This window comes from Gorilla gorilla, chromosome 5 (assembly GCF_029281585.2).
Source record: "Gorilla gorilla gorilla isolate KB3781 chromosome 5, NHGRI_mGorGor1-v2.1_pri, whole genome shotgun sequence".
Lineage (NCBI taxonomy): Eukaryota > Metazoa > Chordata > Mammalia > Primates > Hominidae > Gorilla > Gorilla gorilla.
The window spans coordinates 28,084,410-28,104,733 of record NC_073229.2 but is presented as its reverse complement, the minus strand read 5'-3'; the positions used below and the strand labels follow the sequence as shown (position 1 = coordinate 28,104,733).

At 44.7% G+C, this 20,324-nt stretch overlaps 1 long non-coding RNA gene and 1 pseudogene across 1 annotated transcript in view; both read left to right on the top strand.

Annotated features, from left to right (window-relative positions):
• The first annotated feature begins 747 nt into the window (after positions 1-747).
• The window catches only part of LOC101130984 (uncharacterized), a 48,491-nt gene continuing 28,914 nt past the window's right edge, over positions 748-20,324 (top strand). The window contains exons 1-3 of the long non-coding RNA XR_008681007.2: positions 748-923; positions 4,228-4,431; positions 8,192-8,285. This is a non-coding gene — a long non-coding RNA (uncharacterized lncRNA). The remainder of the gene's footprint in view (positions 924-4,227; positions 4,432-8,191; positions 8,286-20,324) is intronic.
• LOC101131581 (large ribosomal subunit protein mL48-like) lies at positions 17,792-18,484 on the top strand (annotated as a pseudogene).

Genomic DNA, 20,324 nt, shown 5'->3' with positions numbered 1-20,324 from the left:
CTGGCCAAGGGCTGAGGAGTGAGGGTGCACACCGCCGGACTGAAGGGCAGCTCCGCCCACGGCCATAGTGCTGGATCCACTAGGTGAAGCCAGCTGGCTTCCTCAGTAGAGTTGGGACTCGGAGAACTTTTATGTCTAGCCGGAGGATTGTATATGTGCCAATCAGCACTCTGTCTACCTTGGGGTTCATGGGTGCGCCAATCAGCACTCTGTATCTAGCTAATCTGGTGGAGATTTGGAGAACTTTTCTGTCTAGCTAAACTATTATAAATGCACTAATCAGTGCTCGGTGTCTAGCTCAAGTTTGTAAACACACCCATCAGCACCCTGTACCTAGCTCGAGGTTTGTAAATGCACCAATCATTGTGTTTAGCTCATCTAGCGGGAAGTTGGAGAACTTGTGTCTAGCTAAAGGTTGTAAATGCACCAGTCAGCATCCCGTGTCTAGCTCAAGCTTTGTAAACGCACCAATCAGTGCTCTGTGTCTAGTTAATCTGGGGAGGACTTGGAGAACTTTTATGTCTAGCTAGAGGATTGCAAATACACCAATCAGCACTATGTGTCTAGCTCAGGGATTGTACATGCACCAATCAGCACCCTGTCAAAATGGACCAATCAGCTCTCTGTAAAACAGACCAATCAGCTCTCTGTAAAATAGACCAATCAGCTCTCTGTAAAATGGACCTATCAGCAGGATGTGGGTGGGGCCAGATAAGAGCATAAAAGCAGGCTGCGGGAGCCGGTACTGACGGGCAGTTGCAGTGTTTTTCTTGTAGTGTGGAAGTTTTTTTTTTTGGTTTGTGTTTTGGATGATGAATTTTGTTATTTTTGCGTTTGGGTCTGCATTTTCTTTGTTGTTTAGTACTTATTGTGAAGGTTTAGTATTATTGTGAAGGTTTAGTAGGTTCACGTCTGCAGGCTAGGTCAGTCATTAAACCTAGGTCAGTCATTAAACTTAACAGAAAAAATGAGTAAGTCAGGATGGGGGAATGATAAATTTCCACATATATTATCTTAAAAGCTGTAACGCTCACCGCAAAGATCTGTGAGTGAAGTGTGTGAGACAAACACTAACTGGATGCTCTGCCAGGCTACATTTTACGTTTTTGGGAGTGAGCAGGTGTTAATCTGTTCCCCAGGTTGGTCTTGAAGTCTTGGCTCTCAAGTAATCTTCCTGCCTTTTAAAAGTGCTGGAATTACAAAGGTGAGTTACCTTTAACGTTGTTAGCCTCATCTTCTATTACTCCCTGTCATTTAGAGGGAAGGCACAGGTCTAGAGTTTCTTGGATTTTAAATGTGAAGCTATTAGAAATGGGAACTGAGTTTTGGGAAAGGAGGCAGCAGCTGCTGCCTATTTACATCCACATTCAACTTTACAAAGCAATTTCTGAAGCATCTCTGCTTCTGTTTTTCCACACCTCAGTGAAAAAAAGTTACTCATCTCAAAAACATCCGTGTTATTCTGGAGGGGTTAAATGGTGCCCAGTCCACCCTGTTTTAGTGTAAAGGAGACAAGGGAAGAGAGAAAAAACTTTAATTTCCTACAATTGCTAAGTAAACTGCCTGTATGGATTAGCTTATTCCTCATTCCATCAATTAGATTGACATTATTGCTTCAGTTTTACAGAATAGAAATGGAGGTTTCTAGTGCAGGGCGCCAAGCTAGTAAGGGATGAACTCTGGGTGCAAACGCAGATCTCCAAAGCTGTTTCCAGCGTCCAAAGGTGAGGGTTGGTGGAAGTGGGGTCACTTATAAAAACTATAAACTGGCGGGGCGTGGTGGCTCACGCCTGTAATCCCAGCACTTTGGGAGGCCGAGGTGGGCAGATCACCAGGTCAGGAGATGGAGACCATTCTGGCTAATACGGTGAAAGCTGTCTATACTAAAAATACAAAAAATTAGCTGGGCGGGGCAGCGGGCACGTGTAGTCCCAGCTACTGGGGAGGCTGAGGCAGGAGAATGGCGTGAACCTAGGAGGCGGAGCTTGCAGTGAGTCCGGATCGAGCCACTGCACTCCAGCCTGGGCGAGAGAGCGAGACTCCCTGTCTCAAAAAAAGTATAAAAATTTTTAAATCAAAAGTTTTCAAGTTGTGAAAGTCTTCAATCTGTAAAGTACACTTCTCAGAAGAAGTACATGGGGGCAAGAAACATGAAAGCTCAACATCACTATTGTTAGAGAAATGCAAATCAAAACCACAATGAGATACCATCTCCACTCAGAGTGGCTATTATTAAAAAGTCAGAAAACAACAGACGCTGGCGAGGTTGCAGAGAAAAATGCTTTGACACTGTTGGGAGTGTAAATTAGCTCAACCACTGTGGAAGATGGTGTGGCAATTCCTCAAAGAGCTAGAGGCAGAAATACCATTTGACCCAGCAATCCCATTACTGGGTATATACCCAAAGGAATATGAATCATTCTATTATAAAGATACATATGCATGTGTGTTCATTGCAGCACTGTTCACAATAGCAAAGACATGGAATCAACCCAAATGATAGACTGATAAAGACCCATCAATAATAGACTGATAAAATATGGTGCATGTACACTATGGAATAGTATGCAGCCATAAAAAGGAATGAGATCATGTCCTCTGCAGGGACATGGATGGAGTTGGAAGCATTATCCTCAGCAAACCAACACAGAAACAGAAAATCAAACACTGTTCTCACTTTTAAGTGGGAGTTGATTGATGAGAACACGTGGACACATGGGGGGAAGTAACACACAATGGGCACCTATCAGGGGTGTAGGGGGAGGGGGAACATCAGGAAGAATAGTTAATGGATGTTGGCCTTAATACCTAGGTGATGGGATGATCTGTGCAGCAAACCACCATGGCATTCGTCTACCTAGGTGACAAACCTGCACCTCCTGCACGTGTACCCTTGAACTTAAAAATTGAAGAAAAAAATTTATAAAGTGCATTTTTGTACTACAGGTTAACTATCCCTTACCTGAAATGGTTGGAACCAAAAGTGTTTTGAATTTCAGATTTTTTCAGATTTTTAAATATTTGCAAATACATAGTAAGATATGGGGAATGGGACCCAAGTCTAAACACAAGAATTGGTCTTTGCTTTTCATATGTAGCTTATACACATAGCCTGAGGGTAATTTTATATAACATTTTAAATCTGTGATGAAACAAAGTTTGTATTAGGGTTCTCACGTGTGGAATATTCTACTTGTGGCGTCGTGTTGGTGCTCAGAAAGTTCAGATTTTGGAGCATTTTGGATTTCAGATTGTTGTTGTTGTTGTTGTTGTTTTGTTGTTGGTGGTGGTGTTGAGACGGAATCTCGCTCTGTGGCCCAGGCTGGAGTGCAGTGGCCAGATGATCTCGGCTCACTGCAACTTCCGCCTCCCAGGTTCAAGAGATTCTCCTGCCTCAACCTCCTGAGTAGCTGGGACTACAGGCACACACCACCACAGCCGGCTAATTTTTGTATTTTTAGTAGAGGCGGGGTTTCACCATGTCGGCCAGGCTGGTCTTGAACTCCTGGCCTCAGGTGATCTACCCGCCTCAGCCTCCCAAAGTGCTGGGATCACAGGCGTGAGCCACCGCACCTGGCCCTACTAAATTTTCAAAGACTTTTTCCACTTAGCTCTCTTTTCCTCTTCTGTTTTTTTCCCCGTTCACCTTCCATAATTAAACTCTTAGGGTCCAACAGAAGTCTGATTGCACTGTTTATTTTTACCTCCTTTTTTGTGCTTTCTACTAAAGCAGGAGTCAGCCTTTTTCTGTGAAGGGCTAGATAGCAATTTTTTTTAAGCTTTCTTTATTTTCCATTTTTTAACTTTAAGTTCCGGGGTACATGTACAGAACGTGCAGGTTTGCTACATAGGTATATGTGCGCCATGGTGTTTTGCTGCATCTATCGACCCGCCATCTAGGTTTTAAGCCCCACATGCATTAGCTATTTGTCCTGAGCATCTCTTTTTTTTTTTTTTCTTGAAGGTTGCACATCAGACAGTATTAGTAAAAATTCAACTCCAAATGTTTTGGGACTCAGTGACTGTGGTCTTTCCTCATGAGTTTGTCACAACCAAACAGATATGGACCCACAGGGGTCAGGGAGGTAATTTTTTAAAAAAAAAGATCAACAAAGAGACAGCAATAATATGGCACCATCTGCAGGTTAACTTGTGAATTACAATGATTTGTGTTGCATGTAATGTACTAGCTCTTCATTTAACTTTCCTGCTGGGCGGTCATTTCAGATCACCATCAAAAGCTACAAACTGGAAACAGTAGAGGAAGGTACTAGCCCCGTGTTTCTGATTCAGTATCACTGAAATACTTTGGAACCATATAAAGGGCAAAGTACATTCCACATGTTGAAGGACAGTGCCTGGCCCTGTGGGGTGTCATCCCCATGCTGTAGGCATAGTGGCAACCCAGGGGTTCATCTCAACTCCCATCAGGTCAGTAGCTTTTTGGGTGATGAAGTGTATGGTCGGGATCAGCAGGTCCCCTGGTTATGCGCCCCCTGCCTCAGCTCGTTCTCTTTAGAATGTCCTAGGCACTGTTACTCTGGATCCCATGTCAGTAAATCAGGTACTCAGTGACCCTTAGGAAAGGCTACTATGTAGTGGATCATTGTGATGTTCTGCACAAGGTCCCCAGAGTTTAAATCTCTTTATTGTATCATGAGAGAGACATGAGAGTTAACTTAGCCCTGGGACAAAATTGTGAATGTGCATTGTGAACTGCAAAATAATAAGAAGAATGAATGAAAATGTAAACTGGTTTGGATCATATTTCCTGATGGGGATAGAAAAGAACACAATCAAAATCAAATGCAAAATCAACAGCTGCATACCATGTACTTGAGGCTGCATGCATCTCTTCCAGCCAGTGTGCTGTATCTGGCCCAATTTGGGTCTGCTACTTGGTTGAGTTGCATAATCTACTATCCCAAGACAAACCAGGATTCCTCATGATCCAGACTGGTTAATGAAATGGATGGCTTGGCACAGTGGCTCATGCCTGTAATCCTAGCACTTTGGGAGGCCAAGGCAGGTGGATCACCTGAGGTCAGGAGTTCGAGACCAGCCTGGCCAACAGGGTGAAACTCTGTCTCTACTACAAAAATACAAAAATTAGCTAGGCATGGTGGTGCACGCCTGTAGCCTCAGCTACTTGGGAGGCTGAGGGATGAGAATCGCTTGAACCTGGGAGGTGGAGGTTGCTGTGAGCCGAGATCATGCCACTGCACTCTACCTTGGGTGACAGAGCGAAACTCTGACTCAAAACAAACAAACAAACAAATGTAGATGTTACAAGGAGCACCAATCCACCATGTTTTAGATTGTTACGAGTAGCACCAATTTTGGCCATCTCCCTCCGTCTCCCTGTGTGCATCTCATAATGCCCTCTTCTCCATCCTCCCATGGTCCCCTCCTCCCCACAGATGAAGTACACACAATATATCTATTTTGTTTGCTATCTTGGCAGAGTGGATAGGGTCAATTTCAGAAATTTCTACTTGGCTTTCCCCATGGAATGCCCTCACCCCACAGGCCAAAGACCCAATGGGGAGGCTATACCAACTTCTGGGAATATTTACCCCAGTTATACATTTGTGGACTGAGGACATGACTGCCGGTGGGCCTGTAGTCTTACTGAATCCACTGTGAGCCACCATGCCATGGACAGGACTCCATGGATCACCTGGTCACCATGTGCCCCACAGAAGCAGAGTGCGGACAGCTGCAATGCTCTGGCAGGTCTCAGGGTATCAATGTCACTTCTGACCCTGTTCTAACAGTCCTCCAAAATACTTCAAATACTTGAGTATTTCCCCTTCCCTGGTGAACAGTTCTGTGAGATCTTAGGTCCCCTCACAGAAGGACTCAGGAAATCATGACTGTGCCCATTTGCCAGGGTGTTACAGGGTCTTTCTGTTAGATACCTGGCCCTCCTCCCAGTCAAGGGCTTCAGGGTTTGAAATCTGGCGCATATTCAGAAACTGGGCAGGTGGTCCTGACTTTTGTAGGAGCACCCATCCTCAGTCTGCTGATTATCCATCCTGGATTTCTTCCTATGACACAGGTTGAGAAGCACCCCTGTCTGCCTGTGTATTTTGCTGCTAGGGATGTGGTCCTCTATGAACTATCTCCATAGCTCTCTGTGGTCCAGGCTCCCTCAGCTGCTTTTCTGAGCTTTTCCCTGATTGCGGTCATGGCTTCCACCTGGCTTCTGAGGATTACATGCCACCACGTGGTTCTCCTATTTTAGGGTCTTGTCATCCCACTTGCTATCAGTAAGCCCAGCTCTGTTGAACCTTTCCAACTGTCTGCCCAGGCTGGCAGAGTAGAGCCACCACTGAGCTTCCGAGTGATGTGGGTGCTTTACTCCTTGGTGGAGGATGTTTTCTCTGAGCCTTCCTGTGGAGCATAAATATCTGGTAAGTGATCTGGTCTTGGATAGCACTTCACTGATCATACACACCTCCCTGAGTCTTACAATCCCTTAATCCACTGTCTGACTTGGCACTTCTGACATTTTAACATTACCTAGCATGGGCATCCTCTTTTTCCATGGTCCGAAAGCCATCTGTACTAGCATCTGTGGCTGCCGTAACAAATGACCACAAACTGGATGGTGTGAAAACAACGGAAACTGTTCTCTGACAGTCCTAGAGGTCAAGGTGTCATCAGGGCCACGCTCCCGCCAGGGCTTCAGGGGGAGAATCGGTTCCTTGCCTTTTCCAGCTTCTGGTGGTTTCCAGCATTCCTTGGCTTGTGGCCACATCACTTCAGTCTCTGCCTCTGCCTTCACATGGCCTTCCCCCTGTTCTCCATTATCTATCTATGTGTCTCCTATAAAAACACTTGTCACTGGATTTAGGGCCCACCCATATAATCCAGGATGATCTCATCTCAAGATCCTTAATTCTGAAAAGACCATTTTCCCAAATAAGGTCACCTTCACAGGTTTTAGGGATTAGGATGTGGACATTTCTTTTGGGTTTGCAGGGGGTGGGGTGGAGGGCACCAAACTCACTATGTCATCCTAGTTCCAAATGTACACCATCTCCTGGGGTCTTTACTGGGGGGTTAAATCCTATATCTTTGGCCAGGGCTCTCCAGTCAATAGACTGTCCCCCGTCCACATTTATGTTCTGGCCCCTTTGACCAAGTACCCCCAGAATCCAGTCTTATTCATACCCCCTGACACTTTTGGTACCTGTTAGCTGGGTCATCAGCTCTCTTCGAGTTTAAGCCCTTTCTTCCCTTATAAGGCCCAGTGCAACCTCAGCTGGGTGATGCTGGAATTTAAACCTATACTAGTATCTGGGAAAGAAGCTGGGGCTCATCCTGGGTGGAGGGCACAAGTGTCTTGAAGGGAAGAGGCCTCTGCATTGTCTTCAAGCAATGGGGCCGGGGGTGGGCTGGTTCTTGCTATGGAGGGATAGCCCACATTTGTGGGGTTGGAGGGTCTAGAGGAAACTAGAATTTCAAGGGGTAGGGCATCAACACAGATGTTTGCATCCCATATGTCACAGTCCTGTTCTTCCCCAATCAGGGCCCTGAACTTGACACAGCAGATCTGGCATGGTTGGGAGTGTCACCTTCTTTGGTCTCAGATGATTGATTCTTAGCCCTGGTCCTCAGCTTTCTCTGGCCTCCCAATGCAAAAGAGAGTTTCTCTGTACACTTCCAAAGAGGTTCTCTGGCATTCATACTCAGATTTCAATTGCTTGGTAATTGCTTTCAACCTTTTGTTATCTTTTTCTAGAGTAAAAGGAGCTTAACTATATGGCCATTCTCCAGGTTGCTGCTCTAAGCAACAGGGGCTGATTCCACCAGCACCTCTAAGAAGTGTACAGAATTCCTCCCAGCATTTGGGAGCTGGGGCACTTGTTATTGGCTCTCATCCTCTGTCGTGGGAAGATTGCCACCAGATGCATTAATTCCATGCATCTGGTGCACCATGGTGCACTTCGGAGGCTTGCATGATTTGGAGAAGGCAGAAAAGCAGAGTTGTAGAGCATAGGCTTGAGGCAAGCAGGCAGCTGAGCTCTCATGGAACTGTCTACCATAGCAGCAGCTGAAATTAGAGGCAAGCCCAGGGGCAGGATGCAGGGTACCAGAATCTGCTGCTACTGCATGCATATTTCCAACTATTTTATCAATGTCAAATTTTAAACTTTTTATATCCACTTGTGTTCCTTTCCAGAGTTCAAACATTGAATTAGTTGTGCAATGGAAGGAGTATTACCAGGACCCAGATGCAGCCCAGGGAAAAAAGAAAACAAAAGGAGACACACACAGTAAGTGGTGTCTCATTGTGATTTGGATTTGCATTTCCCTAGTGATTAGTGATGGGAAACATTTTTTCATGTGTTATTGGTCATTTGTTTATCTTCTTTGGAGAAATATTTATTCAAGTCCTCTGCTGTCTTTTTTTTTGAGTCAGAGTCTCGCTGTATTAGTCTGCTCTCACACTGCTCATAAAGACATACCTGAAGCTGGGTAATTCATAAAAGAAAGAGGTTTAATTGACTCACAGTTCCACATTGCTAGGGAGGCAAAGGAGGAGCAAAGTCACATCTTAAATGGCGGCAGGCAAGAAAGTGTGTGCAGGGGAACTTCCCTTTATAAAACCATCACATCTTGTGAGATATCCACTATCACAAGAACAGCACGGGAAAGACCTGCCTCTATGATTAAATTACCTCCCACTGGTTCCCTCGTGACACATGGGAATTATGGGAACTACAATTTAAGATGAGATTTGGGTAGGGACACAGCCAAGCTATATCACTCACAGTGTTGCCTACGCTGGTCTCCAACTCCTGGGCTCAAGTGATCCTCCCACATTGGCCTCCCAGTAGCTGGGACTACAAGCATGAGCCACTGCACCTCACTCCTTTGCACATTTTTAAATCAGATTGTTTTGTTTTTGTTGTTGTTGTTGAGTTGTAGGAGCTATTTATATATTCTGGATATTAACACCTTATCAGATGTATGATTTGCAAACATTTTTTTCCCATTCCATTGGTTGCCTTTTCACTCTGTTGATTGTGTCCTTTGATGCAGAGAAGTTTCTAAGTTTAATGTAGTATAATTTATCTATTTTATGGCTGGGCCTCGTGGCTCACACCTGTAATCCCAGCACTTTGGGAGGTTGAGGTGGGTAGATTGCTTGAGCCTAGAGTTTGAGACCAGCCTGGGCAACATGGCAAAACCTTGCCTCTACTAAAACACAGAAAAATTAGCCAGGTGTGGTGGCATGCATCTGTGGTCCCAGTTACTTGAGAAGCTGAGATGAGAGGATTGCTTAAGCCTGGCAGGTTAAGGCTGCAGTGAGCCATAATTATGGCAATGCACTCCAGCCTGGGTGACAGAGCAAGACTCTGTCTCAAACAAACAAACAAAACATTTATCTATTTTACTTTTGTGGCCTGTGCTCTTGGTAACACAACCAAGAAATCATTGTCAAATCCAATGTCATTGTAAAGCTTTCCGTCTATGTTTTCTTCTAGAAATTTTATAGTTTAGGCCTTACATTTAGGTCTTTGATCTATTTTATGTTAATTGTTACAAACGGTGTAAGGTAAGGGTCCCACTTTCTTCTTCTGCATGTGGACATTCATGTTTTCCCAATATTATTTGTTGAAAAGACCCCTTTCTCCATTGAATGGTCTCAACACTCATGTAAAAAGTCATTCAATCATATAGGCAAGGGTTTACTTCTGGGCTTTCTCTTCTATTCCATTGGTCTATGTGTCTGTTTTTATGCCAGTGCCACACTGTTTTGATTATTGTTACCATATATGATGGTCTAAAAAATTTTATGTATGTATAAACATTTTTATGTATGTATACATAAAATTTATACATACATAAAATTTTTTTGAGAAAGTCTTGCTCTGTTGCCCAGGCTGGAGTGCAGTGGCACAATCTAGGCTCAGCTCACTGCAACCTCCGCTTCCTGGCAAGCGATTCTCGTCTTGTAATATATTTTGAAATCAAAATATAGTGATGCCTCCAGCTTTGTCCTTCTTTCTCAAGCTTATTTTGGCTATCCAGGGTCCCTTGAGAGTCCACATAAATTTTAGGATAAATTTTTAATTGGAATTTTTAATAGGGATTACATTAAGTTTGCTTAATGTAATCATAATGCATATGATTTTCTTATGCCCCCAAGAAATATGAAATCATAATCATAATCATTTGCTAAATGATTACATTAAGATTGTTTTGGGTAGCGTTGACATTTTAACAAAACTAAGTCTTCCAATCATGAGCACAGATGTCATTCCATTTATTTGTGTCTTCTTTAAGTGCTTTCAGCAGTGTTTTAAAGTTTTGGCGTACAAGTCTTTTGTCTTCTTGGTTAAGTTTATTTCCAAGTATTTTATTCTTTTTGATACTATTGTAAATGAAATTGCTTTTGTAATTCCCTGCAGCCTCTTTCATACTCTGAGCAGAACTGCATTGCATACAATGAATCACCTACACTTACAGGCAAGAATGTACTACTTTTGTAATAATGTAAATTTTTCTAAAATCACAAAATGGAAAATGCATCTTATTTGCTTTTAACGTTTTAGCAGGTGATGTGGTCAAGTAAAAAAAGGAGAGAAAGAGAAGTTCTGTGTGTGTGTGTGTGTGTGTGTGTGTGTGTGTGTGTGTGTGTGTGTGTGTGTGTTTGTCTAAGATCCTTTTGTTGTTTGCTTTGGCCTAGTTTCTCATGCTTTGAGGAAAAGCTCATTCTCATTCATGTGACTTGCTTTGGCTAATAGGACACCAGATCATGATGCAAGTAGTGGCTTAATTGGTGCTTGCACATTGGGCTTGTTCTTTTCAAACCTGTTCCCCCGATTCTGCAAGGCTATCCTGCTGTAGAAGGAGGCCCTGGAGGACAAGACACCATGTGGGGAGAACAGCCTTGTGGAGCGGAACGGAGGTATCCCAGCTTAGCTCTCCAAAAATTGACAAATACCTGGAACCTTTGAAAGTGACCTTACTTGGAAATAGGGTCTTCGCAGATGTAATCAGGTTAAGATGTTCTACTAGGCCAGGCGCGTTGGCTCACGCTTCTAATCCCAGCACTTCGGGAGGCCGAGGTGGGTGGATCACGAGGTCAAGAGATAGAGACCATCCTGGCCAACATGGTGAAACCCCGTCTCTACTAAAAATACAAAAACTAGCCGGGCGTGGTGGCGGGCGCCTGTAGTCACCTGTAGTCCCAGCTACTCGGGAGGCTGAGGCAGGAGAATCACTTGAACGCGGGAGGCGGAGCTTGCAGTGAGCCGAGATCGCGCCAGGGCACTCCAGCCTAACGACAGAGGGAGACATCGTTTAAAAAAAAAAAAAAAAAAAAAAAAGATGTTCTATTAGATTACAGTGTGCCCTAAATCCAGTGACTTGTGTTCTTATCAGAAGGCCATGGAAAGACACAGAAGACACAAGGGGAAGGACATGGTGCGAAGACAGAGGCAGAGAGCTTGGAGTATTGCAGCTACAGGCCAAGGAACGCCAGTGATTGCTGGCAACCACAGAAGCCAGGAGAGAGGCGAGGAAGGATTCTTCCCTGGACCCTTCACAGGGAGCACGGCCCTGCTAACATGTTGATTTCTGACTTCTGGTCTCCAGAGCTGTGAGCGAATACATTTCTATTGTTTTAAATGACACCATCTCTGATCATTGGTTGCGGCAGCCCCTACGAAGCTAATACATGGCCCTATGAAGCTGGGGCTCAGACCTCCGAGAAGGGCACACGGCTGCTGCTGATCTGTTTAGGGGGAGCAATGACGTTAGCGCTGAGGGGAAACGGAGGCTGGAACCAGCTGCTGCTGAGGGGGAAGCGCCATTGCAGGGACAGCGCTCAAACCAGAAAAAGGCAGTCCTGCCCTCCTCCTACTGCCTTCAGACCTCCGCCAGAATAGAACCCAAGCCAGCCGGCAAGGCAGAAGTGCGGCTGTGGAGCTCCCAGGTGCAATGTCGCAGAGCAAAGGGAATGTGCGCTGGGGGCCGAGAAGCAGCAGTAAGGTGTGGTGCGAGTTGCCTTTGTGTTTGTGGGGATGAGGAGTTGGGTTGTGGGATGTGGAAGAAGAGTTTGCTTGCAGAGATACTAGTTTAAAAAGAAAAGAGTTTGCTGGACTACTGAGCAGAGCTGATTCGACTCCACAAATATTCTGCCTCCGAGGCTGGAGAAAAGGGGGCTCAGGAACCCCAGGGAGAAAAGTTGATGCTGCAAAACGATCTAAGAACAAAGGTGCAAAAAAATTTAAATGTGTACTTCCGAAAGACAAGTAATAATTAGAAGAACACCACTACCTTAAAAACATTTAAACATTTATAACAGAAGTATTGGCTGCAGTATTTGAGTATTAAATCTTTTTTCCTTGGGTTTGTCTGTAGCTTGAGCTCTGCAAGGATGATTTCCACCAGGTGGAGCCGTGGAGCGGGCGACCTCAGTGCCTGTGGCTCTCTTCCACCCTTAAATCGCCCCTCCCCCACCCCACCTCCAGACCCCTCAGCCCCCTCAAGCAGCTCCGGCTTCCTCCTCCCCTCATTCAAACCTCTGCTCAGATTTGTCTCTGTGGACGGCACCTCTTCTGACCTTTTCCTTGGCCCACCCGATACCTGGTTTTCAATCCTGGTTGATTAATTGAATAACATAAACCATTGCAAGTACAAAAATCGCAGCTACTATTTTTTTAATCAACTGCTATGCACCAGAGCTACTATGCTCCAATGTCACAAGTCTATTTTTTAATTTTATTCATTTTATTTTATTTTATTTTTGAGGCAGAGTCTCATTTTCTTCCAGGCTGGAGTGCAGTGGCATGATCTCAGCTCACTGCAACCTCCACCTCCCAGGTTCAAGCAAGTTTTCTGCCTCAGCCTCTCGAGTAGCTGGGATTACAGGCACGTGCGACTACACCTGGCTAATTTTGTATTTTTAGTAGAGACCAGGGTTTTGCCATGTTGGCCAGGCTGGTCTCGAACTCCTGACCTCAGGTGATCCTCCCACCTCGGCCTCCCAAAGTGCTGGGATTATAGGCATGAGCCACCGTGCCTGGCCACTTTACTGTTTTCAGAGAAGTGGCGTGCATGTTATCAGCTGACAGTGACAGCTGACAGGAGGATGGGTGTTTACAGGCTTGGGGAGGAATAAGTGATGAAATAATTTTCTAGGAAACAGGGAGAATGAACAAGGCCCACATAGGTGAGTGACCACAAATTTAAAACATTCTGCGGGGTTGGATGCTTTTCTATAGGGACGAGCGTGGAACAGGCAGAGTTGGATTTCATCAGGGTTGTGGTGGAGCTGCCTGAAATGACGGAGAAGAGAGGGCAAGAGAGCTCAGGGTTCAAGCAAGAAGTCATGATAATAACTGACCACAGAATTTAGCTGAATAAGAAGGGAAGAACGGATATGGTAGCATTGAAAGAAGCAAAATGGTGATAGGATCATAAGTGAAGTCCCAATGGGGTCAAAGTATTGTTGGAGTTGGAGAAATGAGAGGGAGAATGCCAAGATGGTGGTGAGGAGGAGAGTGAGTTGTGGCAATTGATGTTATGTCAGGGTTGTTGTTACTTGGTTGCAACAACATCAAGGATATGGCCACAGAAGTGAGCCGCTGAGGTAGGGTGGACAAGGGGGTCATTGGAGGAGAGGTCGTCTAAGTGGACATTGAAATCACCAGGAATTGGGGCAGAAGTGTATTGCCTAGAGTGGCAGTGTATCTCTACAAGGAATGGGGGTGTGACCCCAGCAGATGACTGCTTACGAAGTGGAAAAATGTGTGGAAGAGTCTGATAATGGCGTGAGATTTGTAGCTGGATGTATCTCTGAAGATGAAAGGGAAGATGGTTTGAAGCAGTGATGAGGAATGAGGAAGAGACCTACTCCACCCCTAGTTTCAGTGGCACAAAGGTTATAGGAGAGAAAACACCATTTGAGATGCTCAGGGAAGGCCGAGTCCCAGGGAGCCAGGTTTCAGTGAGAAGAAGACGACAGGGAGGTCCCGGATAAGTTTATCGAAGGCTCTCACATTCTCCACCAAATGACAGCCTGTAGGGGGTTGTTCAGACAAAGCTTTTCAGTTGATTCAGCAAACACAGTCATCTAACCAGTAATAAGAGGTGTCTTTTTTTGTTTTGTTTTTGGCTTAAGCAACAGAAGTTTATTTTCTCACAGTTCTGGAGGTTGGTAAAGAGTAAAGTGATCACAAGTGCCACAAGCTCCCACCAGCACACCTACCCCTGTGTCCATATACGCTCCCTTCTCCCTTGCTGGTGTGGATGAATTGACCCTCTTCCCAAAGCCCGTGATCCCATCCAACCTTCTCCTACTCACGGACATCACTCTAGCAATTCTGTCCCTCCCCTGTGCTATAAAATTTCCTCTTGTTACCATATTATACTAATCCTCTTAAAGCGTACTCTTATTTCCCCCATCCCAAAAACGATTCCTTCCTGACTCCACTTACCCCTCCGTCTGCTACCTCATTTATCACCTTCCTTTTATAGCAACATTCTTTCAAAATGATGTGTCTAGGTACTGCTTTCAGCTTATGTTTTCTCATTCATTAACGCATTCCAAAGAGGTTCTTTCTCTTAACACTACTGACAAGTTTTTGTTTGTTTGTTTTGTTTTGTTTTGTTTTGTTTTGAGACGGAGTCTCTCACTGTTGCCTGGGCTGGAGTACAGTGGCGTGATCTCGGCTCACTGCAAGTTACAGGCACCGGCCACCATGCCCGGCTAGTTTTTTGTATTTTTAGTAGAGACAGGGTTTCACTATGTTGGCCATGCTGGTCTCAAACACCTGACCTTGTGATCCACCCGCCTCAGCTTCCCAAAGTGCTGGGAGGCGTGAGCCACCGCGCCCAGTGAGTTGTTTTTTTGACAGAGTCTCATTCTGTCACCCAGGCTGTAGTGCAGTGGCGTGATCACGGCTCACTGCAGCCCCAACCTCCTGGGCTCAAGCGATTCTCCTATCTCAGCCTCCCACGTAGCTGGGACTACAAGCATGCATCACCATGCCCAGCTAATTTTGTTTATTTTTTGTGGAGACGGGATCTCACTCTGTTGCCCAGGCTGGTCTTGAACTTCTGGGCTCAAGCAATTTTCCCACCTTGGCTCCCAAGTGCTGGGATTACAGGCATGAGCTACCGTGCCTCGGCAGAATGGTTTTTGTTTTGTTTGTTTGTTTGTTTTTAAATCAAGGTCACCGATGACCTCCACATGGCTCATTTTAATTGTTATTCCTAGCAACTCTCAATGGCATTTGAAACAGTTAATCTCCTCTCGCTCTCTCTCTCTTCCTTAGAAAACTTACCTTACTTGGTTTCCAGACATCATATTTTCCTGATATTTATCCTACCTTTCTGGATGCTCCCTCTTAGTCTCTCTTGCGAGGTCCTCCTTATCTCTCATGAACAGAATTAGTGCCTTATAAAAGTGGCTCAAGGGACCTCCCTTGGCTCTTCTGCCATGTAAGGACACATAGAAGGCACCATCTGTGTAATAGACAGAGGCCTCAGCAGATACGGAATCTGCCAGTGCCTTGATCCAGTGTCCTGGACTCCCAGCCTCCAGAACTGTGAGCAATCCATTTCTGCAGTTTATAAATCACCCAGGCTGAGGTCTTTTGTTGTGGCCGCCCAAATGGACTAAGTCCCAAGGGCTCAGATTTTGGAGCTTTCTTCTATCCATGTTTTCTCCATAAGTCACTTCATCCCTTTCCATTCTTATGACTTTGAATTCCAAAAATAAGCTGACATTTACTGAGCAGGCTAATAGAAGGGGACTAAATGAGGGTGTGGACACCAGGAGACTAGAAATAATGGGGGACTGCGAGTTGTTTTTTTTTTTTTTTTTCCAGATATGGTCTTGCTCTGCTGCCCAGGCTGGAGTGCAGTGATGCGATCATGGCTCCCTGCAGCCTCCAACTCCTGGGCTCAAATGATCCTCCCACCTCAGCCTCCTGAGTAGCTGGAACTACAGGCATATACTGCCACCATGCTGGACTAATCTTTCTTTCTTTCTCTCTCCCTCCTTTCTCTTTTCTCTTTCTTTCTTTCTCTTTCTTTCTTTTCTTCTCCTTCCTTCCTTCCCCTCTTTCTTTCTCTCTCCTTCCTTCCTCCCTCCCTCCCTTCCCTCCCCTCCCTTCCCTCCCTTCCCTCCCCTCCCTTCCCTTCCCTCCCTTCCCTCCCTTCCCTCCTTCCCTTCCTTCCCTCCTTCCCTCTTTCCGTCCTTTCCTTCCTTCCTTCCCTCCTTCCTTCCTTCCTACCTTTCCTTCCTACCTTTCCTTCCTACCTTTCCTTCCTTCCTACCTTTCCTTCCTTCCTTCCTTTCCTTCCTTCCTTTCCTTCCTTTTCCCTCCTTCCTTCCTTCCTCTTTCTCTTTCTCTCTCTCTCTCTCCTTCCTTCCTTCTATTCTCCTTCCCTCCCTCTCTCCCTCCTTCCCTTCCTTCCTTTCTCCTTCCCTCCCTCCCTTTCTCTTTCTTCCTTCCTTCCTTCCTTCCTTCCTTCTTTCTTTCTTGATGGTGTCTTAATATATTGCCTAGACTGGCCTCAAACTCCTGGCCTTAACTGATCCTCCCACCTTGGCCTCCAAAAGCACTGGGATTACAGGTATCAGGCACCATGCCTGACCTGCAGGAGCCATCTTGACATCTGCTTTATAGTATTGTAAACATCTTCAGCTTGTGTCCTGGTAGATATAATGAGAGTTAATAAAAGAGCAGTGAGTAAGTAGAATCACTCTTTGTAGATTTTTTAAGTGCTTGTTTCTAATGCTTCCACTCAGAATATAATCTCCATAATAGCAAGCACCATATCCTGTCCACTGAATCCCCTGTGACTACAGCAGGCCATTGTAGCTGCCCAGTGCAAATTCATTGAATGAATAAATGCTCATGGTGAAAAAATGCTCACAGAGTTTACATCCATCATTAGTGCTTTGTTTTCCATCCAAATAGAGGAGAACAGAATCACAGATAATAGGCAAACTACAGGCCGGGGGCGGTGGCTCACACCTGTAATTGCAGCACTTTGGAAGGCTGAGGTGGGCAGATCACCTGAGGTCAGGAGTTCGAGACCAGCCTGGACAACATGGCAAAACCCCGTCTCTACTAAAAATAAAAGAAAGAAAGAAAAAGTAGCTGGGCGTGGTGACATGCACCTGTAATCCCAGCTACTCGGGAGGAGGCTGAGGCAGGAGAATCATTTGAATCTGGGAGTTGGAGGTCGCAGTGAGCCGAGACTGTGCCATTGCACTCCAGCCTGGGCAACAAGAACAAAATTCCATCTCAAAAAAATAAAAAATAGACAACTACAACTAATCTATATTAGTGGCTTCGATTTTGAGGAGTATTGCGTTAAGAATGGCTTAGCACAGGGCCCTTAGTGAGTCTCCCACACTGTGTCAGTTTACTGATGATTACTGAAAATAGAGCGATCCAAAGACAGCGCAGCAATTATAAGTTACTGACAAACTCCCGTCACTCATCACTGGTGAAGAGCACCACCAAATTCACCAGATAAGCATCAACATTTTTTTCTTTTTTATGTGGAAAGAAAGTATAACCTACAGAAAAGTTGGAGGAATAGTCCAACAAACACCCACATACCCTTCATTTAATTGTACTCCGCGTTGGTTGCAAACACCAGGATACTTCATCCCTAAATACTTCACATGTATCTTGTGAGATTAAGAAGTTCTTTCTGACATAAAACATTATCACATCTAAGAAAATTAATGTTGGGGGGGTCGGGTCTTCGGTTTGCACAGCCAGAGGCCATGCAGCAGCAAAGGATGAGCAGAACCTTGGAAAAAGTGCTGTGCCTGAGGAACAATACCACTTTTAAGCAAGCCTTTTCTCTCTCAAGGTTTAGAACTTCAGCAGAGAAGCCCATCTATTCTGTAGGTGGTATTCTACTAAGTACTAGTCGGCCCTACAAGACAAAGCCCGCCCACGCCATTGGAAAGTACAAGCACCTAATTAAAGCAGAAGAGCCCGAGAAGAAGCGAAAAGTGGAAGTGAAACTCATTAATTTGGGGACAGATGATGAATATGGGGTTTTAAACATTCACCTGCCTGCATATGACATGACCCTGGCAGAGAGTTATGCCCAGTATGTTCACAACTTCTGCGACTCTCTCTCCATTAAAGTCGAGGAAAGTTATGTGATGCCAACCAAAACCACTGAAGTGTTGTGGTTGTAGGACCAAGGCAGCAAAACGTTCCTGGACTCAGCACTTACCACCCATGAGTGAGTGGTTCAGATCAGCAGTTTGAGTGCTACGTTTGCAGAGATTTTCTTGGAAATAATCCAAAGCAGTCTTCCTGAAGGAGTCAGATTGTCAGTGAAGGAGCACACTGAAGAAGACTTCAAGGGAAGATTCAAAGCTTGACCAGAACTGGAAGAACGGTTGGCCAAGTTGAACTAGCTACTGTAGACCCTTTCATGCCAGCACTGGTCATATTGAGTGCCAAGGAGAAGAGCTTACTGGGTGGTCAGAGTTCATCAGGAGACCTGACCCTTAGATTTCATAAGTGCCCATTCCCATACCCAGTAATGCCTTCACTCCTCTGTAGCATGGCTGTACTTGCCATTTCTTACTGCTTACCTAACCCTTGTTATCCTCCATCTAATACAAATCTGCTGCTAACGTGTATTTTAAAAAAAGAAAATTAATGTTAATTCAATATCCTATGATAAAATAGTTCCTATTTATATTTTCCTAATTGTTCCAAAAATGCCCTTAATAGCTGTTTTGTTTTTTTTTTAAACCATTGTGGAAGTCAGTGTGGTGATTCCTCAGGGATCTAGAACTAGAAATACCATTTGACCCAGCCATCCCATTACTGGGTATATACCCAGAGGATTATAAATCATGCTGCTATAAAGACACATGCACACGTATGTTTATTGTGGCACTATTCACAATAGCAAAGACTTGGAACCAAGTTAAATGTCCAGCCAGCAATGATAGACTGGATTAAGAAAATGTGGCACATATACACCATGGAATACTATGCAGCCATAAAAATGATGAGTTCATGTCCTTTGTAGGGACATGGATGAAGCTGGAAACCATCATTCTCAGCAAAGTATCACAAGGACAAAAAACCAAACACCGCATGTTCTCACTCATAGGTGGGAATTGAACAATGAGAACACATGGACACAGGAAGGGGAACATCACACACCACACCGGGGACTGTTGTGGGGTGGGGGGAGGGGGGAGGGATAGCATTAGGAGATATACCTAATGCTAAATGACGAGTTAATGGGTGCAGCACACCAACATGGCACATGTATACATATGTAACAAACCTGCACGTTGTGCACATGTACCCTAAAACTTAAAGTATAATAATAAAATGAAAAACAACAACAGCAACAACCACCACCACCACCGCCCAGGATCCAATTAAGGCTCAAGTGCTACTTTGGTCTGTGTCTTTAGTGTCTTTTAATTTAGAACAATCTCCTCAGATTTTTTTCATGATACTGAAATATTTTGAAGCATCCAAGACAGTTGTTTCATAAAATGTCCCACATTCTGGATTTGTCTGATGGTTTCCACGTGATTTAACCTTTATTTATTTATTTACTTTTTAGCTTTGTTAAGAGTGTTGAACAGGTGATGTTGAGTATCTTATTGAATCACACCAGAAGTGAACAATGTCACCTTTTTTTTTTCATATTGGTGACACTAAGCTTGATCACTTGGTTAAAGTGAATACTAAAATTCTTTTTATATTCATGAAACGTATTTCCTTCCTCTCTCTTCCTTCTGTTTTCAGGAACCCTACAGTCACCAAGCACTCATATCTGACAAATCAGCATTTATCTTTTTACCTTCCTGGCATCTGGCCTATCCAGTCCTCACCTTCCAACCCCCTCTTCTGCACTAGGCTCAGGTTATAAGCTCCAGATCCAGACAAAAGTGACTGCATCTTGTAAAGGACCCCAGCACCCCTTGGGCTTTGCCTGAGTGTTGTAATTGGCATGACTGTGCTGGAGAGCAGGCCTTGTCTTGGCCCTGGGGACTTGAGCACAAATTCTCTTTTTAAGATGTGTGTGTTAGGCTCTCCAAAAGATATCCACATCTTAACCCTGGACCTGTGAGTGTTACCTTATATGGCAAAAAAAAAAGACTTTACAGATGTAAAGTTAAGGATCTTGGGATGAGGCAATTATCCTGGATTCTCTAGGGGTATCCTAAATGCAATCACAAGTGTCTTTATAAGACAGAGGCAGAGGGAGACTTCACACAGACAGAAGAGGAGGAAGCCGTGTGACCTTGGAGGCAGACATTGGAGCCATGCGGCTCCAAG